This window comes from Odocoileus virginianus, chromosome 15 (assembly GCF_023699985.2).
Source record: "Odocoileus virginianus isolate 20LAN1187 ecotype Illinois chromosome 15, Ovbor_1.2, whole genome shotgun sequence".
In the NCBI taxonomy this organism is placed as follows: Eukaryota; Metazoa; Chordata; class Mammalia; order Artiodactyla; family Cervidae; genus Odocoileus; species Odocoileus virginianus.
In genome coordinates, this window is record NC_069688.1 from 17,039,007 (window position 1) to 17,065,854 (window position 26,848).

Genomic DNA, 26,848 nt, shown 5'->3' on the forward strand with positions numbered 1-26,848 from the left:
ACGTGCAGCGCGGTGTCCGGTACGGGAGGAGCCGGGCACACTACCTGTGCACTCCACGTGCAGTGCTATGTCAGGTATGCTGGCATTCATTTACAGAGGTCAGGGGACAGAGCGTCACACACTAACGTCTCTGGGAAAACTTAGTCATAGTAGTTGCCTGCGGGGGAAGGGGACTCTGGGAGAGAGGCAGCTGCCACCCTGCGTGTGGCACGTTGACCGTGGGAACCTGGTTCCAAAAGAGGCCTGACGGAGCTGCTCTGTGACCCCAGGAGCAGGACAGATTGACCTACGGCTTGTTACCAAGCTCAGTGCCCCAGGAGACGCCTCATACTCGCAGAAACCCACCTATGTCTTTACCTGACCTTCTCTGGCAGGAGAAGTTGCAGAGGTTACACACCCTAACACTTGTGGACCCCCCCCCCCCCGCTTCTGCAGTGGGTGCTGGGCTGCCCGCAGCACAGACACATCGGAGAAGAGCCACAGACTGCAGTGAGGGTGGTCAGGTGGCACCCGCCCACCCCACCATAAAGACCATGAGACGTGCCATGTGCGACCACATGAATGGAGCTCGAGGCCATTACGCTAAGTGAAGCAAGTCAGGGAGAGAAAGACAAGCCCTATGTGGTATCATCTATATGTGGAATCTAAACAAACAAGCCGAACTGGTAGAGGCAGAGAGTAACACAATGGTTACCAGGGGCTGGGGGGTTGCGGGGTGGGACAGATGCTGTGACAGGGACAGACGCTGTGACAGGGACAGACCTGCAGCCAACAGGAAGTAAGCCCCGGAAATCTAATACACAGCAGAGAATACAGATAACAAAACTGTTCTCATCATCAAACTGGCTTGGAGACTGACACCTAACAATTGCAAAAATTAAGAAGAAATGGTAATTATGTAACATAACAGAGGTGCTAATTATCCCCACAAGGGCAATCATGTTGCAATATACAATTGTATCAAATTAACATGCTGTACACCTTAAATTTACAGGTGTTATCTGTCCAAGCTATTCCGATTAAAAACTGAATCAATTAAAAGTTAAAAAAAAAAAAATAAAGCCTATCCATCTGCTACCTGCCCCAGTGCATGCAGGGAAAGGCTGGAAACTCACCTGAGACTGGGCAGCAGCTGTGGACCCAAGGCAAGGTCTGACCACAAGCTCAAAGGAAAAACCTAGCTACTAGAGATGGAGACACTTTTTAATAAACATTTTTGGATTATGAGGCCTGCTTTACCAGAAACACCACTGAGAAGACTTCATGAGAAACATGGTATTTTCAAAAGAGTCTGTAAGATTCGTTACTGCTGAAAGAGATCAGATGAACACTGGGCATTTTCCAAATGAGAATTCTATGTGGGGCCCGAGACTGATAATTAAACAACTGAGCAGACCTAGCCAGCTTGTGGAGCTGGTACCTCACCTAGGACTAGGCTCTTCAAAAACAAAAACTGCTTTGAAGTTACAGGATCAAAAGCACTGCTTGGGGATTTGAACTAGACTTCTGGTGATCATTCTGTAACATACACAAAAGAATCAAATCATTATGCTGTATACCTGAAACTACTATAACGTTATATGCCAATTACATCTCAACTTAAGAAACAAAGAAAAATAAAGAACCAGAACACAGCTTGAAACCACAGTGAGGGTTCCTGTGGCAGCTTCTGGCCCAGATTAAGCCAACAAGACACCCACGGCTCTTCAAAGTGAGGCCCGAACTCCAGAGTCAAGGACTTGGGATTGAACACCCAGCACAGAGGAACCTTGGCTTGATGGCCAGCAGGGCAGGGGCCACGGAAGAGTTCAGGGAGGCATTCAAGGGATGATCGTTTCCTCTGCAGGGCAGTATGCTTTCACAACGAACCAAATGTTTTATTTCACATTAACAGAAGAATAATGCTTTATAGGAGCAACAACTAAACACAGAGAACTTATTCCCCCTTCTCCATGTTCTCTTTGGAAACAGTGACCCAGGTATATTTGAAACAGATCCCTACCCTTGATTTCAGTATTCTACAGGCACTTCAGCCACCTTGCTTTAAGCCCCCAAAACAGCTGGAAGAACTCTGCTAGAAGGGAATGATTTTCCTTAACTCCTCAAAAGGGAGGAAAAGAGAGAGGGAGGGAGAGGAGCAGGGAGGGGTAGGGGTAGGGCAGAAACCCTTCAAACAGCAGACTGGCAGCAGGCCACCACGCTCTCCCAACCAAACGTGAGCTCAGCCACCCCCAAACTGAATTGCAGCACAAAGCGTGTTTCTGCTCTTCTGAAGAGCAAACTCAGAAAGCAAATGCTTTCTTTTAAAGAATCATTTTAATAACATGCAGAACTCTGTGATGCTTCCCAACAGGCATGGAAAGGGGCCATCCAACAAGCCTCCCCTCTGAGAGTCACTGCCAGAGGCGGGGTTGGGGGCAAGGACAGAGGGGAAGCCAAACACTGATGAGTCTGAAATATTCTCCTACCTAAATAACATTTCTTTAAATAGCTCTAATTTCTATGCCTTTTAATTCCCCCAGAGACACTTTTGCAACATGAATTAGCCCATGAGTCTCCCCTGGAGCTTACTGTAACACGACCTCTGACAAAAGACACTGCATTGTTGGTTCACTAGGCAGAGGCGAGACAAGACTGGGTAGGTGAGGCTCTGATCAATTTGAGGTGATACTGGCCCCCAAAAACAGGAACAGAGGTAAAGATGGGAGAAGGGTGCCTAAATTCTCCCTGTAATGTGCTATTTCCCAGGCCGTGCAGATTCATGGGTGCTCATGATTTTTTCTCTATTTTTGTATACCTAATTTATTTCATTTTTAAAAAACAGACCAAAAAACACAACGCACATATTCTAGAAATGGCTGAAATCGGATGTGGTGATGTGTAAAGGTATGTGGTCCAAGAGTGATGGGAGGAAGGCTCAAGGTAGGACTAGGACACACACCCGCACCGGGTGACCTGTGCCTGGAAGCCTGCAGACACGGGGCTCGGAGGAAGGCCCACCAGGCCAGGCCCACGACAGCTCTGCAACAGCCTTGTGAGGGGGGCTTCTGACCCTACCACACATCACAGCCACTGTGCCGTCTGTGAACACGATGCAAGCGTTCTGTCAGCACCACGCAAGACAGTCCCTCCCAGCCTCTTGTTTCTGGGGCAACACAGCAGGCATCTTCCCCGCCAACCTCAAGAAGCCTGCACACCACCTGCCGTGCTGCACACATCCACGCACGTGTGTGCATATGCACACACACACACCCTACACACTGCCCCACAGCCCTCCACCGCACCTGCCGTGCTACACATATCCATGCACACACACTCCCTCCAAAACTGCCCCAGAGCCCTCCACCGCCCCTGCCGTGCTGCACACATCCACGCACGTGTGTGCATATGCACACACACACACCCTCCACACTGCCCCAGAGCCCTCCACCGCACCTGCCGTGCTGCACACATCCACGCACGTGTGTGCCTATGCACACACACACACCCTCCACACTGCCCAAGAGCCCTCCACCGCACCTGCCATGCTGCACACATCCACGCACGTGTGTGCATATGCACACACACACACCCTCCACACTGCCCCAGAGCCCTCCACCGCACCTGCCGTGCTGCACACATCCACGCACGTGTGTGCATATGCACACACACACACCCTCCACACTGCCCCAGAGCCCTCCACCGCACCTGCTGTGCTGCACACATCCACGCACGTGCGTGCATATGCACACACACACACCCTACACACTGCCCCAGAGCCCTCCACCGCACCTGCTGTGCTACACACATCCACGCACACACACTCCCTCCAAAACTGCCCCAGAGCCCTCCACCGCCCCTGCCGTGCTGCACACAGCCACGCACGTGCATGCATATGCACACACACACACCCTCCACACAGACCCAGAGCCCTCCACCGCACCTGCCGTGCTGCACACATCCACGCACGTGCGTGCATATGCATACACACACACCCTCCACACTGCCCCACAGCCCTCCACCGCACCTGCTGTGCTGCACACATCCACGCACGTGTGTGCATATGCACACACACACCCTCCACACTGCCCCACAGCCCACCACTGCACCTGCCATGCTGCACACACACACACACACACACACACACACACACACACACTCCCTCCCTCCAAGCTGTCCCACAGCCCTCCACTGCACCTGCCGTGCTGCACACATACATACACACACACACCACGCTGCCCCCCAGCCCTCTCGCACACTGCGATTAGGCTCACACTAACCACTATGCCTTCCTGGGGCTCCTCTGGCTACTCCGAAACCTAGACTTGGGTCAGAAGACAGGCAGCATGCAGAGCCTCTGGACTGGACAACCACCGGGGAGGAAAGCCCAGGAGCACTGGCCGTGACCTGACAGCTGAGGAGCCCTGTGTTCCTGACACCCATCACCGAGGGCCTGCTCTTCCAGACCCTACTGAGCCAAACTAGGCAAGCGCTCCTGCACTCCCGGAGCCCTGAGCTCCGGATCTCCCCACACACGCCAGTGCCAAGACTACTCTCCTACAGATATTCCTGCCCCTCTGAATGCCTCTCCTTCTTGGCAACGCTTAAGTCACAAAATGCCTGCAGAGCTCATTAAGGACAGCTGGGCCTCACCCCCGACTCTGATTCAGTGGTCTGTGGCTTGCCCGAGAATCTGTATTTCTAACAAGCTCCCAAGTGGTGCTCTGCTGCAGGTTGGAGAACGACTTCTCTACAGAGGTCTCACATCTGAATACTTGGTTTGAACTCCTGTCCGCCTGATGCAGCCTTACTGAGTCCAAGCCTGTAGTCTCCCCTGGGGCAGTGAACTCCCTAACTAGGCGTAGGGGTTGGCAGCCCCCACTCCGGCCCTTCCTGAGCGGGTACACTGGGGGCCACAGTGTATCACTGACCTGTGGACCAGGGTCAGCGTACATCCACCCTGTCTCCTTACTAATGGTCAGACGGGTGGAAGGCACTCACTGTACAATAACAATATATTAATAACTCAGTTACTAATAAAAATGACTTACTGTGATGATAAATTCATATAATGCTTTACCATTTACAAATCCTTCATCCTCTTATGTGGTGTCACTGGAACTTGACAACAAGTTCTAATAGCAGATATCACCGTCTGCATTTCAGGGCTAAAAGTGAAGTCAGAGCAGTTTTGAACCTACTCAAGGTCACAGCACTAGCACTTTAGATGCCTCTTTTTGCGTAACTGTGGTCATTTAATCCATTTATCAGGGGTAATTTTTGTTTTTTTACAGTTTCATCAGCATCACTTATCACTTATTTTCAATATTAAAAAGCACAATAGAATTTAAGCAAGGTGTGAAAGACATATGTGAATGCTCACCATAACACTAAATAAAAGCTGAATCACAGTCCTACTCGCCCATGAATACAAACAGCATCAAAGCAATGTTCCAAGAACAAGGTAATGGGCGCTGTGAGGTATCGACACTGCCTCAGACTGGCAGTCAGCTGAAGGGTTTCCATGTTTGCTTTTTGCCCTGTGGAGTTTTTCACTTTTCGTTTTGATTTTCTTTGCATGAGCTGCCTACATGTAGAAATGGGGAGATTTTTACAGACAGATCTGGAGAGCTTCCTGGAAACTGAGAGGTGATGTGGGAGCCACATTCCAGTAAAGCAGCACCTGCAGGAGCTTCCTAACAGCTTACAGGTCCTGGGCCTGGCAGGCCCTCTGAGGCCTGACACTCTGAACCACTCCCCTGGTCCACAGGCCTCTCACCTGGGGACAACAGATGGATCAATGACAGACAGAGACAGGGGAGCAGAGTAAACTCCCCAGGCTTCAACATGAGCACAATAAACGGAATCACCAATTGAGAGCACTGTCCTCTGGCTGCTTAAGAACTAATGAGAAATAACCAGCCACACAGCAATGGTTCTTATTCACTGTTTTCTGGAAAAGCCAGTCTTTCCATTTCTGTAAGGAGCGTCCCAGGCTCTTTCAAGCAGTTTTACACACACACATATGTATTGTTCAGTCTGAAAGTCAACCCTGATCACACTGCTGTGGTTAGTTGCTACTGAGGATCCATTTGTTGAAGCAGGAAGAATATCTGGAAGGAGAAAGCTAGTGGTAAATTCCAAAATGAGAACTACCTTTCATGATGTATTCCTGATACACACAAAATACCTGAAACACATACACCCACAAATGACTGCACTCTCCTCAGAGATGGGGTGCTCTCTACCTTAAACTGGAAGACACCGACAAACTGTATAAGGCATTAAGTCGAGTGATCAAATCTCAACTTTGTCTGCAATGGTTAAGCTGATTTTTGAGGAAAATGAGAAAAAGAATTAAAATATTCATTCTCCACCTTCATCCCTGCAGAACAGGCTGAGACATAAAATCACTATCCTGCTTCCTGCATTCATTAACTCTCTTTTCAATTCTGCCCCTGTGGGTACAGCCAAAAGGAAAGGCCATCTCAGAACTGGGACCAGGGACACCCAAACAAGCAGAGGCCTTGTCTGTGGTACTTTTAAAGGAGTGATGCTGTCAACATTTGGGACTGACAGTGTTCTGACACAATGTTAACAAAGGTGATATGAATTCTTCAATTAATGTGCCACCGATAATAATATAAAAATAGAACTCGAATAAAAACTTATACAAGTAAAAGGGTGGGAGACACTACGCCTCATTCTTATTACCAGATGTCCATGAAATCCCAGTCACACAGAGTTCACATCTTAAAATGAAAATAAATTATACAAAAGTGCTGATTCTAATTACGTCCAGCTAGAGAGACTATAGAAAAGTTATTGGATTATGAATTAATAATGCAGACAAGATTCAAAAGAGTGTGTGTGTGTTCACGTGTGTATCCTACATCTTAACTTCTTAAATATAAATAACTATGGGTAGGACTAAAACCCATAGAAAAGAAAGATTACATGAAAATAGAACCTCTGAAGTTTCCTATTGAAGTAATATAAAGGTGAGAAAGTGCTCTTGAATTGAGAAATTCTTACGAGACAGTTTGAGCCAATGCCATTCCATATTAGAGACAACTATAGACAGAACAGATGTGAATGTATTTAATTGTCTTCATGTCACAAGACTGCTGTGTAATGGGCAGAAGGAGATCTTAGCCTTAAATCTGAATCTTAAGAAAATCTGTTTCCGGTCCTGTCTTCCTGCCACCACAGGAAAATGCGCCAAACTCAGGAGTAAACCATACAGTGTAAACCTATCATTTTGGATGTGCAGTTATTTGGGGAAAAAAAATAAGATAATTATTCAACATTTTTTAATTAAATAAATAAAATGTTATGCCCAGAGCCCAGTTTACTTGTTAACAGATTTTATAAATAAGGATGGCAATTTTTACCAGGGTGGAGAACAAAAACTGTCAGAATAAAATATGTGCAAGCCACATTTCAGTGAGTAAACACTCACAAATCTACTGAATCACAAATAAGTATATTTACATTTAATCCTTTCTAATATGATTTACTGACCTTAATGCAGCTTTAAAACACTACATCCTCAACACATAAGAAATCTCCTTTCCTTTCTTTCTCATTTTCTTCTCCAGTTTTTTTTCAGAACTCCAAATTCCAGATTTCAAATTTCTTTCTTATAAGTAAACAAAATAAAGGCACATATTTAAAGAAATAAGGCCCTTTGAGCTTTCTTTCTGAGAAGTTTAGCTCAATAAAAGCAGAAATCATACAGTGGGGAAAATAAGTGCTATCTTGCTCCATCATACCACAGAAAGAATGTAACTCATAGCCAAAGAGAAAGGATGGATAAGATAAAAGAAAGAAGTTTGACTTAAGCAAATGTCCTCTTTCCCTTGGCCTTCCTAAACCCCTCCACTCAGTGCTTTTTTCAGGCAACAATCTTAGCACCTAGTGGGACATCTTTAAAACCTGTAAGATACGCACGCAGCAGAGCAGTGCACTGGTATCCCCAACACGGGCAAGAGAAGCACAAGCTCTGACTTGTAGCTAGGGAGTGGGTGTCCGGACGTGGAGGCAGTGGGTGTCAGGTCGTGGAGGGAGTGGGTGCTGTGATGTGGAAACACGGTGGAATGATGTTCCCTCCCTCAGATCCAAACAGCAAGGTGTGTCACAGTCCAGCAATTTAGATGGAAGACTCACAGTAAAAGATGAACAGAAAGCATCATAGTATCGAAAGTTTAACATGTTTCCTTTAAAATCCCTGTTGATAAATTCACACTTTCCCCCACTCCTTAAACTCCTACTTATTTAAGAGTCAAAACCTTTTACATGAGCACTCAACTAAGCTAAGTAGACTACAAGCAGGCATCCCCTGCTCCCAGCCACCACAAACGTGCTGTGTACTGAAGAGTGTTTCCATTACAATTTCTCTTAGAAATATAAGTGATATAGACCATCAGCACACATTCAACCTATGAGACCCATGTGCTTTGTTAATGAGCTCTCTACTTGGAATGTAACTACCATACAAAATTCTGGAAAAACGTTTTCAAGTGGCTAAGCCATGTGATCATGCATGCTTGTTACAGTCATTTGTTTAACTTTTTCCTAATTAAGTACAGAATCTTTCTCCACTTAGCTTTTCTCACAGTTGAAAATTTTGATGGTATCAGGACACATATTTTGTTAAGTATCCTCAACTACAATCTGAGAGTTTGGATACTGACAGGCACAGTGACTGGATGTGAAATCATGCTCCCACGACAGCACTCTGACCCCATTACTCTGTCCTGTCACCCTCATTGCAGGCATAAAGCTTTCCAATAAAAGTAGAGAAATGTAGGAGAATAAATAGACAAAAAATATAATATCAGCAATTCAATTTTCATGAGAACTGAACGTTTAAATAGTTGTATTTAGTTCAGCTTTCACCACAGATACAGGTATTTAACTTGAGAATATATGAGTCCTGCCAGCAGTGTCTTTATAAAGTCCCTGCCACTGTCTATCCTCACGTCTTGCCTCTGTTTCACTCATTCATTCATTTCCTCACTCAGGTATACCTTGGACTTCAAGAAACTTCAGTCTACCTGGGGAGAAAGGCAATGTTTGCTGGGAGCTATGACAAAGGGCACAATGGAAGCAAAAGGAGTGCTATGGTGATATAATACCCAACCCTAACTCTTACTAACACTACAGCGTGCCTCTTGAGGAAGGGAGGAAATGCTATATTCCTTTCAGCACTTAAATTCTAAGGCTTTCTGAGAAATTCATGCATATTCTATCTGCATTAACAATATTTAATACTATTCAAAGGTCCTTGGGAGAGTGATAAATTAGTATGCTTGCTACAGGAAGATTTGATGGAAGAAATTTATTCTGCTCAAGCTTTACTAGAAGCCCAAAGTGACCCATGCAGAAAAATGAGCTAAACAAATACTTATGTTATAGCTTTTGATAACATGTTTGCTTTTAAATAAGTCTGTAAAAGCATAGGTTTATGATTTATTTGCTTCATGGGGTTATTTTTTTATGATATAAAATATGTTTCCAGACCTAACTGCTCCATCATCACATGTCTGACCCGTGACATGGCTGGTATCCATCAACTGGCTGACTGTTGGTACCCGGTGAGGGTTGGTACCTGATGAGGACAAGGCATCCTGCTCAAGTCCAGACAGGCATTAATGAGTAAGACGGTGATCAGTCACAGAAAGAGAACCATTATGGGACACTGTGACCGGTCACAGAAAGAGGACCATCACCAGACACTGGCCCCCAAACCACATATTCCAGCAGACAGTTAAGTAATGCAAGCGTTCTTTAAAACCTTTATCAGTAGCAACACCAACTTCATACCCTTGGTTAAATACTACAATGAACAGAATAAAAGCAATCTTCTGAGGATCTAGTAAGCCACTTACAAACCAAGATATGTTTGCTCACTCACACATTGACAAATAAAATACTTAAAAAAAAAAAACCTGTTTAAATGCAATTTCCAGGCAAAACTGCTCTAATAGTTAGATTTCTGTGTACTTAGTGCATTTTTAATATAACAGAGTCAATGAATTTATGAAACTGGAAAACAAAGATGGTAACTAAGAAACGAAACCAAGGAACTAAGAAAGAACCATTCATTCCAATGAGTGAAAGGATGAATAAAATCCTTAAAGATGGGTATTTGATAGTATTTTTCCTGCTTCTAATCTACCTTTTCCAGCTTCAATTTGCATATGTGACTGAAAACAGCACTTCTGGAATCCTGTGTTCCCTTCAGTGGTGTAAAGCAACAGTTCACACGACAGAGTAGAGTTCATGCAGGGCCTGCTAGATACTTGTCTGAAATGGTTAGGAGAGCAGCGCTATTTCACTAAGTCAGACACAGAGTCAACAAACAGACAAGAATGTGACATTAACACAACAATCTTTGAAAACAACTGATTCTCCAAACCCACCTAACATGCCAAGACGGAGGAATGTTCCTCACTCAGTTTAGTATCTACACTGAAGCTTATCTGAATGAACTTGACCCTGGTTGGCAGCAAGCCAGTAGTCTTCGTCACTGAATGACTTAACAGAACACTGTGTTCTTGGCACAAGCACAAAAAAAGGTGTTGAAATCCACGCTAAAAATCTCAGCTTACATTTTAAATCAGTTTTTAAATATGATAATAAAAGATAGTTAAATATGATGAAGGCCTTTCAGTGTTCTGTCCATTTTTTATTCAGGTCATTTTTTGACCCCTACTCCATTTGGCCCACTTTCAGTACTTCCTGGAACAATCCCTGGGACTTCCCCAGGCACTGTGAATCCCGCTCCGGCCCTTCCTGTGCTGCCTGCTCTAATGATATACCTGGAAAATTCCAATGCACCAACGCTGGCATGGTAGGGAGGGACAGCAAGTAAAGCCAGAAACAACGTATTGACTCACTTCCGCAGAAAACCCTGGAGAAAAATGTGGGCCACAGTTCAGTCCTCTCACGCGATGCAGTCAGAATAAGTGAGAGATAGTAAAGTTATGTCATTCTCACACAGGCTACGTTAACTCATCCACAAAGGTAAGATGCAAATGAGAAGGCAAGGAAGACACCATATGCAGGGAGTCTACATACTTTCAGAAAGAAACGCTTCTCTTTTCCTGTAGTTTTTGTCATCGGCTTTTTCTCCTACTCCAAAAATGCCATCCCTGGTAGAACATTAGGAGAGTTCATCCTCGTGAACTGCAGCAGTTCACAACCAGCTCCTAATCCGGACCCACAGGAGTCCCACAGTACTCACAGAGACAAGACTCAACCCACAAACACTCGGCACTCTACACTGGCAGAAGGCCACGACGAAATCACAGATGTTTGTTCACCCTTTAGTTTTCAGTTTTAATTTTCACTAAGTACTTTCACAGGTCTCTCATCTTACAACAGCACAAAACTCTCTCTTAAAGTCAAAGCAAACAGGCCTATCACGTCTTTAACTCTGATAGAATCACGTGGTCAAACGATTTTCCTCAACATAGTAAAACGTTAAAAAATCTTGAACATTTATTCTTCAAAATTATCATATACTTTAAACCTTACTCTTTCAAAACTATGACATAATTATTTGTTCATAGTTATTTCAAATTATGTTTAAAGTAAGTTGTAAATAATACTAGCATAGGAAGTCAAAGGAAAAAGAACTGGAAATACATATGGTTTACCTTCTAATAAAAGCTTCTTTTTTCAATCAAATATGATTTACTCAGATAAATGTTAAAACTTATCTAAATATCTTGATACCAACTGATAACTAAGGATACATGGACCAAAACTGCATCTAGGAGTAGGCCTAGGCTTAAAATTTTGTTATAATTAAAAAGTGAATTCTACTGTGGATTGAAGGTTGTAATTATTAACACCTGAACACTGTAGTTCCTGTTCTCTACCCAGCGCAGGCCCCTCAGAGGCAGTCATAAGAACACAAAGTTCACAGATCTAGTTAAAGAAATGTTTTACTCATACTTCTCAGTGTGCATTCACCCATGAAGATACACTATAAATAATACCTTTGTTTAAAGCAAAACAATGCTAGCTCAACTGATATTACTCACTCTATCCTTTACTCATGAAAACATTCCCTGTTCTCAGGTACGCTTTCAATTAGTATAAAAGAACGCCATCAATTAGTATAAAAGAACGCCAAGGCTGACATCCCACCGACAACTTGGATTCTGTTCACTGATGTAAACCCCTAGGCTATGGGCAGTCCTGAGCATATAGTTTTCGTAAAGCAACTGTCTGAATAAATAACTGATTTTACAAAATTCTCATAGGCTCATGAGAGCTACAGTGATTTATCAATGTTTTCAAATATGGAGTAGAAAAATAGATACTCAGTGTCTATCTACTGTGCAGTCATGCACATAAGCATTCTTTGTGGTGTAGTATAGACATCATATCTGTGGTTTTTACTGTCATAGTGCAAAACGAATTTCATAACTCCCACTCAAGAAAAAGCTAACTACTGTTACCCCTCACAATGCTCCTAGGACATGTTGATATTGAAAGAGTACACGTGTGCTGTGGTTCCTCGATGCCATTTAGTCAAAGTTGGTTATATCTCTACTAATGACACTCTTTTTCCATTTTATCACCTATGAACGCTAACTTCCAACGATTCTCTCAAAGGTTGTTGTTAGATTTTGTTTACTTGTTTGAAGACCTCAAGTCTTCAGCAGTGTAAGCAGGAATGTGTGAATAATTAGGCTTTCTGGTCATGTTACATTTACAGTTAGCAATTTCACAGCATAAAAGTAGAACAGCACTCTCCCAACCATGTCCTCTCCTGAAATCTTCAGGCCCTGACCACTACTAGGTCATTACTAGAATGTGGTCTCTTTCATGTGGAATGCTCCTCTGCCCCCGACACACCAACCCCAGAAGGAAACAGGTCCTCCCAGCCATGGAGGGGTGGGGCAGAAGAGGACAGAAATAGGAAACTCATTTTAAAATACCTATGTAAATGCAACAGACCCAAAATAGCCAAAACAATCTTGAAAAAGAAAAACAGAGTTAGAGAACGCTAACTTTCCAGTTTCAAAATCTACTACAAAACTATACTAATTAAGAGAGGATGGAATTGGCAAAAGGGGAGGCATACAGATGAGTGGAAAATGATTTAGATCCCAGACATAAACCCATCCATATATAGTCAGCTGATTTTTGACAAGGATACCATGACCTTTAAATGGAGAAAGAACAGTTTTTCAACACATGGTATTGGGACCATTGGACATACTCATGAAAAAGAACAAATTTCACCCTGCCTAAAACCAAGTGAAATATTAATTCAAAAAGGATCATACATCAGTATTTAAAAGGTAAAACTACAAAAACTCTAAGAAGAAAACATAGGTTTAAATCTGCATGACCATGTGTTGTGTAGTTTTTTATGTATGACACAAAACAAGGAATCAAAGGAAAAAATAAACTGGACTTCTGCAAAATAAAAACCTTTTGCAACCAAGGACAGTATCAAGAAACTGAAAAGACAACTCATACACTGGAGAAAATATTCCCAATTCATGTATCAGATAACACATATATACACTATATACAGAATTCTTATATCTCAACAGTAAAACCCAAATAAGCCAAGTGATAAATAGGTAAAAGATCTGAACAGAAATTCCATGTGAAGGAGAGAATAAAGAAACTATTTAAATAGAGAAATTATAAACATATACACAAATAGCCAATAAGCACGTGAAACAATGCTCATAACCATTTAGCTATCAAAGAGCAAATAAAAACCAAAATGAGATACTATTTCATATTCTTGAGGGTGGCTATTATTAAGAAAACAAATGAAGAAAAAAGTCAGCGGTATGGTTGTGTTGGCAAGGATATGGAGAAACTGGAGAGACCATAAATTGCTGGTGGGAATAAAAAATGGTGAGCCCATTATGGAAAGCAGTCTCACAGTCCCTGCAAAAGTTTAACCAGAGTGACCACTAATCTAGCTATTCTAAGTATATACATAAGAGAACTGAAAACATGTTCATAGGAAAACTCGTACTTTAATTATAGAGAAACAGTATTCATAACAGCTGAAAGGTTAAAAAGAATCCAAATGTCCATCGATTGAGGAATGGATTTTTTTTAATGTGGTATATCAATATTTCACACTGTGGAATATGGAATATAATATTGCATCAATGAAATGGAATACTACTTAACTATAAGAACAAAGTACTGATACACACAACATTGGTGAACCCTGAAAACAGTGCACTTAGTGAAAAAATCCAGACACAAAGGGCCACATATTTATGATTCCACTGTGACTCCAAAAAGCTTAGAATAGGGAAATTCATGGTGAATGAATATAGACTAGAAAGTTCTAGGGGATGTGAAAGGAGTGAAATGAGATTGACTGCTAATCAATGTGGGTTTCTTTCTGAAATTATAAAAATATCCTGGGTTAAAAAGTGGCAATAGTTGCACAACTTTGTAAATGTAACTAAACACATTGAATTGTACATTTTCAATGGTAAATTTTGGGCATTTGAGTTATATCTCATTTTTTTTAAAGTGTAAAGATAGGTATGACGACAAAGAACCAAACAGAAATCTTGAAGTTGAAAAGTTCAATAACTAGAATGAGAAATTCATCAGAACAGTTTAATAGCAGATATAAACTGAAAGAAGAAACTGATGAACAATAGAAATTATGCAATATGAAGAACAGAGATAATAATTAAGAATGAACAAACTTTCTGGGAAATGTGGGATGCCATTAAATGTACCAATGTACATTTAATAAAAATACAGAGAAAGAAGAGAGGAAGAGGCATAAAAAACCTTCCAAAAAGTTATGGCTATAAATCTCTTAAATTTAATTAGCACATGATTGACCAGGGGATTTTTACAGAAACTAATGCCTGTAGCCAGTGATTTCTTACATAAGTGAATACTGAAATGTCTCTGGTCAATGACGTTAGGGTAACAAAAGACGTACTAAGACGTCTCTGGTTGATAAGCTGTTAAAAAGATAAATCTACACGTGTGCGAAGATGAACACTCCAAGTAGGACAGACACAAAGGGGTCCAGACACATCATATAAAAATTTGAAGGAAAAAGAAAAAAAAAAGTCCAAAAAGAAGCAAGAGGAAAATGACTTATCATGTACAAGGAACTTTCAAAAGATTAATAGCTGACTTTTCATCACAAACAATGTAAACCAGAAGGCAGAAAGATGACATATTCAAAGTACTGAATTAAAAAAAAAAAAACTATCAACTAAAACTTTTTATATAACCATCTATCAAAATGTAAGCAAAATAAAATATTCCCAGAAAACAAAAACTGATCAAAAGTATCAGACTCAACTTATGAAATAATCTAACTGAAGGTTTTAAGCATGAAAGCAAGTGACCTAAAAATCCACACAAATTCACATGAAAAAATAGTGTCAATGAAAGCGATTACCTGATTTTTAAAAAGTATAATGCATATTCTTTCTCTTAACCGATTTGAAAACCAGCTGCATAAAATAGTATGTACATAATTATATAACATATAGAAAAGTAATGTATTTGTCAATAAAACAAAGGAGGTGGTGGGAACAAAGCTGTAATGACCAAGGAAATGTCACTAGATGGTAATGATTCCACAGGAACCAATGAAAAGGACCAGAAAAAATTATAAATAAGAAAGATCATGTAGCACTTTATAAAAAATACTTAACTCTCCTTTCTTTTCTCTACTTCTATAAAACAGATAAATTATATCAATCACAAATTATAACAATGTCTCAATGGGTTTATAACATATACAGATATAATATGTAAGCAAAGAATTAAAATAATAAATTTATTTTTTTAAGTCATGAAAGGAATTAAAAGTTACAGTAATCCCACTTCTGGGTATCTATCCAAAGAAAACAAAAATACTAATTCTTGAAGCTATATATGCACCCCTGGCCCAGTTCACCACAGTGATACTTATAATAAGTCAAGATATGGAAATAACCTAAGTGTTCATCAATGCAGGAAAACATAAAAAGACATGAGATACACACACAAAACAGAACACTATTTATCCATAAAAAAGAATGAAATGCTGCCATCTGCAACAAGAAGGATGGACCTTGAGGGCAGGATGTTAAATTAAATAAGTTAGAACTTATGTGTGGGGCTTCCCTGATAGCTCAGTCAGTAAAGAATTCGCCTGCAATGCATAAGACCCCGGTTTGATTCCTGGGCTGGGAAGGTCCGCTGGAGAAGGGAAAAAGCTACCCATTCCAGTATTCTGGTCTAGAGAACTCCATGGACTGTAGGGTCACACAAAGTCAGACACAACTGAGCGACTTTCACTTTCATTTTTGGGCTTCCCTTGTGGCTCAGCTGGTAAAGAATCTGCCTGCAATGTGGGAGACCTGGGTTCAATCCCTGGGTTGGGAAAATTCCCTGGAGAAGGGAACAGCTACCCACTCCAGTATTCTTACCTAGAGAATTCCATGGACTGTATAGTCCATGGGTTCGCAAGGAGTCAGACACAACTGAGCGAGTTTCACTTCTTTCTATGTGGAGCTTTAAAACATCAATAAGAACAACAAATATCCAAGCTGCAAATACAGAGACTAGACCAGTGGTTATCAGAGGCAGAAGCTGAAATGGGGGGTAAGGGGGAGGGAGAAATGGATAAAGAGAGTCCAAAAGTACAGATTTCCAGCAATAAAATAATTCAGTCATGTGGATATAATGTACAGCATGGTGACTGCAGTTACAAATACTGTATTGCTAACTTGAAGGCTGAGCACATCTCTAAAAAGTTCTCATTACGGTGATGCAGAGGGCCAATGGACACATGAAAACATGCTCCACATCACTGAGTCATCAGGGAAACACACGTCAAAACCAAACTGAGATACCACCTCACACCTGTCTGAATGGCTATCATCAAAAAGTTTACAAATAACAAACGTCACTGAGGATGTAGAGAAAAGGGAGCCCTGTACACTGTTGGTAGGAATGTAAATTGGGGCAGCACTGTGGAAAACAATATCAAGGTTTCTCAAAAATCTAAAACCAGAACTATCATAGGACCCAGTAATTCCACTTCTGCATACATATCCAAAAGCCACTAATTTAAAAAGATGCATGCACCCCAATATTCACAGCAGCATTATTTACAACTGCCAAGACATAGAAACAACCTGTGTTCAACAACAGATGAATGAGTTAGGAAGATGTGGCACATACACACACAAAGCAGAATACTATTCAGCTATAAAAAAGCAATGAAATTTTTTACCATTTGCAATAACACAGATAATAGTGAAATAAGTATGGTAAGTGAGAGAAGTTAGAGAAAGACAAATACTGTATGATATTTCACTTTTATGTGGAATCTAAAAACTACAACAAACTAATGAATACAACAGAAAAGAAGCAGACACACAGATGTAGAGAAAAAACTACAGGTTACCAGTAAGTAGATGCTGGGAGAGGTAATATAGGGGTTGGAGAGTAAGAGGTACAAACTACTGGGTGTAAGACAGGCCCAATGATACACTGTACAACACCAGGAATATAACCAATATTTTGTAATAACTGTAAATCAAAAAAATTTAAAACTGTATAAAAACTTTAAAAATTTAAATTAAAAAAAAAAACCTCAAAATGGTAAGGTATGCAAGACTTTCTAAATTGGTGAACACAACTGTGAGCTAGGAGAGTGGCTGGCCAAGAGACCTCCCTACCCTTTGCTGCACCTCCGCCCCCATTACAACTTTCCCTATACATCTCTTCCTTTTATTCAGCTGTTCCTGAGATATATAAAAGAAGCAAAAGAAGAAACAAAACTGAAGGTAAAAGAAATGACAGGGTGACAGTGAAAAAGGAGGAAGCTTTACACTAAAACAAAAAATGACAGTCTCAGACTCGATATGTCATAAGCTAAGGTTTAGCCAATTAAGAAGGGAGATGTGGAAAAATAAGGATGTTAAGTTCTGAAACAAATGCTACAAATGATATTGGCACATACTCACTTTCCTAAAGAAAATAAAGGCCAAAATATGCTACAGCGCTATCAGATCAAGAAAAGATAGATCATAGATATACGCACACAAAACTATAAAGTAAAATAACAACAAAAAAATACCTACTCCTCAATACTCCTAAGAGTCCACCTTTTTAATATAAGAATACAGTGGAGTACAGATTTGTCTCTTTTTTTTTAAGCCCTGTGTTTAGTTATTTTTGGCTGTACTGGTCCTCATTGCTTCCTGAGGGTTTTCTCATTGCAGTGAGCGGGAGCCACTGTCTACTTGCAGTGCATGGGCTTCTCATAAAGGCAGCTTCTCTTGTTGTGGAGCATAGGCCTAGGTGCATGGGTTTCAACAGATGCAGCTCCCAGACTCGAAAGCAAAGGCTTTAGAGCACACAGCAGGAGTAGTAGCACAGGCTTAGTTGCCCTGTGGCACACGTGGGATCTTCCAGGACCAGGGATAGAACCAGTATCCTGTGCATTAGCAGGTGGATTCTTAACCACTCGACCACCAGGAAAGCCATGAATTTGTTTCTTTTTTTTCTTTTTTTGTGAATTTGTTTCTTAAGCGTAATGTTTCTATACTGAAAACTTCAAAATATAATCAAACAAAATCATGACTAAACACCCCCTATATTTTCCCTTTACAAGCATGAAATTTTCATTTTTATATAAACATAACTACATTTTAGAGAGGATTTCTAAAATGTGTGCTTTTGATCATCATAATCAAATTCCATCAAATCTATAAATGGATAAATTGGGGAGTTCACAGACATTAACAATTAGTACATATTCAGTTACATCAATTTATTCTGATTCATCATTTAAAATGATTAAATGCTAAATTACATGTGCTACTTTCAATTTTTCATATAAATATAAACAATTACAAACATGCTCATTAAACTTAGAAATACTTTCAAACTCTGCCAGATTACTTTCTAAATATCCTCCCAAGAAATATAAAATTTTGCTAGTCTACTTTTGTTAAATTTTTCCCTATTCCATCTTTTGTAAGATACTGAATCATTTGTTCTGCCCTTACTGTTAAAAATACAAAGAAAACATGTTTTATAACAATGAATCCATATTTGAAATTTGAAAATCACATTTGCTTTCTCTTTAAAACTACTACTTTCAGATCTTGTTTGTGTCACCTCACTTAGGTTGCACACCTTCAACAAAACTCCAACTCTCACTCAGGTTATCTGATATTTATTAAGTCTACAAGCCTGTATTTGCATAGGAATCGCTATATAAAGTACAAGAGAATTACATAACAAAGCTCACTTAAAGCCAATTTTCTTCATGCTTCCTGAAAAATGTAGGTTAGTAGAAAACTCACTGCTGTATCTCTGCTGCCCTCTATAGGAAGGGTTCTTGGAAGACACATAAAATAAATGGAAAACCCAGATAACAATACTGAATAGGAAGTCACATCAATAATCAGTTAATCACATGTCCTAAAAGACGACATTATGAACTGAAGCTGTCCTCTTTTGATTTTCACCATGCTTTTCCTCCAAGTTGTGTAACCATGCTCTACTGCAGGGGATCATGCCACCCCAGTTAGAACCTCATTCTGCATTTACCAGCTATGTCTCGATCCCCTAATCTGCAAAATGGGGCTAATAACAATATCGACATTACAGTGTCAGCACTTACCAAAGTACGTGGCATATACCAATAACTCAGAGTTACTGTACTGTTATTAATGGTATCATTGCTATTATTATTATTGGTACTATAACAAAATGGACAGGACCACAGCTGTGAGCTATTTATCTTTTCTTTACTAGTCTGTAGAAGTTCTCACTATATTCTGGATAGAAGTGTAAAGTGTCCTTTAAAAATTTTTTAATACAAGTAATGCACATACATGGTTCGAAATTCAAAATAGCATAGAAAAAAGCTGCCTCAACGCAGAGATTCCTCAATGCAGAGGTAGTCCATACAGATGTACATTCTTTCCATTTTTCTACACAATTAGTCTACGTTTTTGTCATTTAACAAAACTATCTTGAATATTTCATAGGCACACAGACTTATATCCTTCTTATACTTTAGAAAATGTTTTATCAATTTCACTGACATTTGAAACTATTACCACAATCAAGAGAAACATTTCCATCACCCCCAGAACTTTTCTCTTTGTCCCACTGTAGTCCATCCATCTCCACCCTCATTCCCAATAAACCACTGACCTGCTCTCCCACTAAAATCATTTGTACTTTTTAGAATTTTATATAAATAGAATTATATAGTATATATTCTGCCTCATTCATTTTAAGGACCTGAGGCTAAACTATGATGGTCAAGTTACATGCACCTTGATTCTCAGGCTGTGGGGAACCAGTGAAAGTGTTTCAGTAAGTAAATGATGAGGTCATAATGTTTATTAAGGTGAATCTAACAAAAAGATATAAGCTAAGAAATCAGTTATGAAGCAAGGAAACAAAACAGACAACAGGTGAAGGGGCCCAATACAGAGAAGAAGTGGTAGGGATGCTGTGATTTTGAGGCCAAATCTGCATGACCTGATAATGAATAGATTAAGGCAGTGAATAAAAAAAAATGAACTAGGACCATAACACATGGAGAGGATGAGCCTGGGTCAGAAGGAAGAGGGACAGAACTTGGAACTCTGAGACTGGCAGGATGTTTAGGACATCCACACAAAGATGTCATCAGGCAGTTAGAAACCCACATGGAATTCAGGATAGCAAGGGGGTCAGAAAAAGACTTAACAGTGAGCAGCTTGAAGATAATAAGGAAAACAACTGAGTCTTTGTTCCTATACCAGGCAGAAAAAGGAGGAAAAGAAGGCAGGAGTTAAGGCCACAGAGAACACCGCTATGATTAGGCAGACCACAGTTTCCACATCACAGGAACGCCTCCCAGTGCCTGCTTGGAGCAATCCATTTTTTGAGTCACTTTTTAATAACAACGTAATACGTCATATTTTAACATATATAACTACTAAAAAAAAAACAAGTATACTTGATGAGAAACTACATAGAGAAATCTTGAACTTTTTAGATACAAAGTAAGCCACGGACTTCCCTTTTCTATTACCATAACTTTCAAAGCTCTGCTCACGTGCATGTGCACACTTCTTCCAATATAAGAAAGCAATCGACATGGATCCTCAGGTGTTCAACCACCACCCAATACTTTCGTTGCAAGGCTTCAGAGCTGCCTTGTTTATTATATACAGTAACCTGGTCACAGTCACATACCTTTAATAAAACACTTTCCTGTCTGAAAATGGGGCATAACAGCACTGACTTCACAAGCTTGTTTTAAGGCTCAAATGGAAAATGTACTGCTACAAACTCGATGCTGAAATCTAATCCCCAATGTGATAGCACCTGGGAGTGAAGCCATGCTGTGTGGCCCTCATGAGTGGGATTAATGCCCTTCCTGGAAGGTCCCAGGGAGACCCCTAGCCCCTTCCATCACTGAGGACACGTGAGGAGACAGCGATCTACAAACCAGGAAGTGAGCCCTCAACAGATGCCATATTTGCTGGCTCCTAGATGGTAGAACTTCCAGCCTCCAAAACTGTCAGAATTTCTGGTTTATAAGCCACTTAGTCTATAATATTTTTGTTACAGCAGCTCAAACAGACTAATACATAAAGCAATTAGTACAATATAAGGCCCAGTATATGGTCAATATATATGATCTGATTCTTCCTCTTCCTTGAGGGAAAAGCCAATGACTGTCCTGTCTTTTTTTATTATTATTATGAAATATATATATTATACACACACACACACACATATATATATATAGCAAAGAAGAAAATAAACTTCTCTAATAATTCTACTACCCACAGACACACAGTTTACATTTTGGAAAACCATGGATGCCAGTCACTCACTTCTTATAAAGTATACTTATTGAAGAGCTACCCTGAAAAGTCTGTGTTATACTGTAATTTGTAATTTTACCAAGGTGTGAATTTGAACTGCAAGCACTACAAAACCTGTGTGCAAGCGTTTCTCAATTAGCTGAGTTAGTAAACCCCAGTCAATGAACTGCATCTCTGCCATGCACCATTACAGTTCTTCTAACAGATGTGGTTATTTATACAACTTTCAAGGGATAAATATAACCTTAATTAACAAGAGTATTTCCCCCCAAAAAAGCCAAGAAAAAAATTTACACAGCATAATGTTTTCAAGTTTCATCCACCTTGTAACACGTATCAGAACTTCAATCCTTTTGAATGCTGAATAATAATCACTGTATATGAAACAGAATAGGATCCTGCCTCTCGTTTGTAGAAAAGCTTCACCTAGGACCTGCCCAAGTTCCAAAGAACAAATTTAATTAGAAAAGTAAGAAAATGGAGAAACAAAGGAAAACTGTCAAGTAACATATAACAGTAATAGTTCAGCTACTAAACACAGTCAAGGACCTTTAGTTCTTCTGCAAGGGACAGACATATTATCCTTAGCCACGTCCTTGAGTTGCTCTGCTGACACTGAAACCCCCACCAGGTGGAATAAGTTAGCTGCACGCTGACCACAAGCACACAAGCCACAGACTGGATGTTGCCAGAAGTGGGATGATGGTGACTCCTGACTACTTCAGCACCAACCAATCAGAAAAATGTCCACAAGCTGATCAGTCACCCTGCAACCCCCTGTCACTCACACTGTTATTAAAATTTTTTCCCTGAAAGCCACTGCGTCCAAAAGATCCAAACTCATGCCTCCACGCTCAGCCCCGCACTGGGGGTGCCGTGCAACAAAGGCTGTACTTTCTCTCACCACAACACAGTGTCAACAGACTGGCTTTACTACACCCGGGCAGGCAGACCCGAGTTTAATTCAGTAACACACACACACACACGTACACAAAAACACAAATATACATACATACACATTGAGAAATGGTACATTTCCTGCCACATCAGTAAACAAAGGGTGGCACAGTCATCACTGATTTCAGCCACCACAGAAGGTAAGCTGGTGAGCCCTGAGGGAACTCAGGAAGGAAGCACCTGTTGTCTAGCAGCCATCAGACTGCAGTCACCCCCACACGGAGCCCTGAGGAAACTCGGGATGAGAAAACACAGGATACTGGCCCTAGACAGTTAAGATGTGTATCTAAGGAATGACTTAAGGGAACTCAGACTCTTGTATCTTCCCAAATACAGAAAAGCACTAAATTCCTTAACTTGAGATACCAGGCTTTCTTTAATTAACAATAACCTTTTGATGTTCAGACTACCTACCCTTTGTTGTATAACGCCTATATATTCTGTCTACCCACCCCCCACTCACCTCATTAGAGCAGTTTATCTTGAGGTTACTTGTGATGCTGCCTTTCAGGCCTGAAGTCCTAAAAATTCCCACCAAATAAAATATAACTCTCATCTTTTAGGTTGTGAATATTTTTTTAGTAGACGACATACACTTGTCACTGTTCACTCACTAAGTCGTGTCCAACTCTTTTGCAACCCCATGGACTTAGCTCACCAGACTCCTCTGTCCATGGGATTTCCCAGGTAAAAACAGTGGAGTGGGTTGCCATTTACTTCTCCAGGGGCTCTTCCTGACCCAGGGATCTAACCCATGTCTACCTCCATTGGCAGCCAGATTCTTTACCAGAGAAGCCCAGAAAATACACATACCCACACATTTTGTTTATTCATTCATCTGATGATAGATATTTGGGTAGATATTTGGGTTGCTTCCACCATTAGGACACTGTGAATAGTGCCACTGTGAACATCAAGGTACAACTTCTGTTGAGACCCTGCTGTCAAATCTTTGGGGTGTATGTCCAGAGGCAAAATCACTAGGTCACATGGTATTTTTAACTTTTGCGAAACCAACAAACTGTTTTCCAGAGTGGCTGTATCATTTTAAATTCCCACCAATCGTAACAGGGGTTCCAATTTCTCCACATCCTCAACATTTATTTTCCCATTTATGGGTAACAGCTATCCTAATGGGTATATAGTAATATCTCATTATGGTTTTGATCAGCTAATGACTAACGATTAGGAACATCTTTTAATGTTGCAGGTTGCCTGGAAAGAATCAAGAATATGGCCATGATGGTATAATAGGAAATGGATTTATCCTCTTGCTTGAAATAACCAAAAAGAAAAGAAACGAGACAAAATACTTGAAACAATGGTTTTCAAGACATGGGACATTAGGCAAGAAGAATACTAACCCCTGAAAGACGAAACAAAGAACTGAGCTCTACAATTGCCCTACAGTACAACTGCTCTACAATTGTTCTGTAAAGAATTTCCAAACTACACAGTGAGGAGGTGGAACTGAGGTGGAGACTGCGCGGCTCCCTGAGTTGAAGGGACAAGGTCGAGAGTCCATGGAGACAGAAGGAGCTCAAGTTCACAGTCCAGAGCACCAGAAAAGTCAGAGCTACACAGAGAAACCAAACATCCCCCTCAAGTATTCGGCAAAGTACTGATCAGCATGTGCACATAAAGAAACTACATCAGGAAAAGAATCCCTTGGGAGCAGAGGAAGAACAGTGACTAGAGTTCATACAGGGTCAGGAAACAGTAGCTATCCCTGCTAACCCAGAGGAAAATCTGTAACTCAGGGCATTACAGAGAATACTTGGGAAGGTCCTGCTTCAGCGCTAAGACCTAAGACTGAGTACTCCTCCAGACGCACAGAAAAAACCATAAAGCAACATTTAAAAGGATGAAACTGTTTCCAGTAACTGTACCACAGAACAAAGCCTCAGAGCATTCAAAGAAATTTTTTAAAAATCTAGTACCCAACAACATAAAATTCAAAATATGTGGTATACACTCAAAAATTTCCAGGCAGGTAAAGAAGGAATAAAATACAACTTAAAATGAAAACAAATATCAATCAATAGAAAGAGACACAGAAATGACACAGATGATAGGTTTATAGAAAAGGCCATTAAAACAGCTATTATAAATAGAATATGCTGAAAACACAGATAAACATATGATTGTGTTAAGGAGAAACATGGACAATATAAAATGACTCATAACAAACTTTTAGAGATGGCAAATACACTGGGATAGTATTAACAGCAGATCAGACATGATAGGAAAAAAGATTATTAAACTTGATATAGCAATAAAAATCATTCAAAATGGGAGAATAAAATGGGCACAACATCAATAATCCTTGACATAAAATCAAGCAGCCTAATTAATACACAGATAATTGCAGTCACAAAAGGGAAGGAAAAGGGGAGTCAGAAAAAGAAAAAAAGTGCTGAATAAAGGCAAAAATCTCTTCAAATGTGATGAAAGTTTTGTGCCCACTTGTGAGGAAGAGAGCTAACTTGGCAGACCTGAGACAGGTGTCCCGAGAGATCCATGCTTGCAAGGCTGCTCCCTGCCAACCTCTGGGAACTTGGATGTCAGGATGAGTCCACCATGCCCTAAATGATAAGAGTGTCTCCCTGCACCTCAACAATGCAGCTTATGTTTTAATACCCATTTTTCTCCTGAAATCTGAAATTCTGGCACATGCTAGGCAGAGAGCAACCCTCAAAAAACCCTGGGCTCGGAGTCACTGATGAGCCCCACTGGTAGACACCAGTGCACATATGTTGTCAAAACTCACTGCTGGAACAATAAAGCATACCCTGTGTGACTCCACTGAGAAAGACTCTTGGAAGAGTGCTGATTTTGCTTTTGTATGCTAAGTTCTGAATGTCTTCCTAGCAAATCACCAAACCTAGAAGGGAGCTTGGGGATTCCAGACCAACCACAGATCCAATAAACTTGATAAACTCCAAGCAGAAAACCACATCTAAGCACATCACAACTAAAACAGTTTAAAACAGGGAAGAGAAATCTTAAAACAGCAAGAGTAAGAATAGCTGCTGGCTTCTTGATAGCAACTCTGGAACTAGAAGAAAAGGAAGCAATGCCTTCAAAATTCTCAAGAAAAATTATTTCCAACCAAAAACTCTATATAAAGTTTCAATCACAGGTCAAAGTGTAATGACTGCGTTTTCTGACATGACAAATCCCCAAAGATTGTCTTCCATAAATCCTTCCTTGGAAGCTACTGGAAGATGTGCTCAATCAAAATGAGAGTAAAAATCTAGAAAGAGAAAGACATGGAATCCAGGATAAGGTTGCTCCATGCAGGAATAAGGTGAAGGGAATTCCCCAAAAGAGGGTGAAGGGCAACGTAAGAGCGGCAAGGTTCACAAAGCAGAGAGGACTCTCAGGTGAAATCAGAGAGGCTAGGAGTTTGTGAGAAATAGTTCTCCACAAAAACAAAACTAATCAAATGCTGAATGAATAAAAATGATGCAGTATATAATCACAATGGAGTATTACTTAGTCATAAAAAATGAAATAATGCCATTTGCAGCAACATGGACAGAACTAGAGATAATCATACTAAGTGAAGTAAGTCAGACAGAAACAAATATCACATGATATCACTTCTTTGTGGGATCTGAAATATGACACATATGAACAAATATACAAAACATAAACAGACTCACAGACATAGAGAACAGTCCTGTGGTTGCCAAGGGGGAGGCGGATGGGGGAGGGATGGATTGGGAGTTTGGGAATAGCAGATGTAAACTAGTATATTTAGAATGGATAAACAACAATGTCCTACTGTATAGAACAGGGAACTATATTCAATATCCTGTGATAAACCATAATAGAAAAGAATATATATATATATACACACACACATACATATATATAAAATTGAATCACTTTGCTGCAGAGCAGAAATTAACACAACATTGTAAATCAACTATACTTCAATAAAATATTTTTTAAATTTTCTAAAAACTTAATTGAATGCCTGCTATGTCTGGAAATCTTAATGAGGGAACAGAACAACAGTGAAAACT

The 26,848-nt window shown here is 40.5% G+C and overlaps 1 protein-coding gene across 6 annotated transcripts in view; it reads right to left on the reverse strand.

Moving 5' to 3' along the window:
• Positions 1–26,848, reverse strand: part of SPIDR (scaffold protein involved in DNA repair) — a 265,133-nt gene that overhangs the window by 192,554 nt on the left and 45,731 nt on the right. The window lies entirely within an intron of this gene.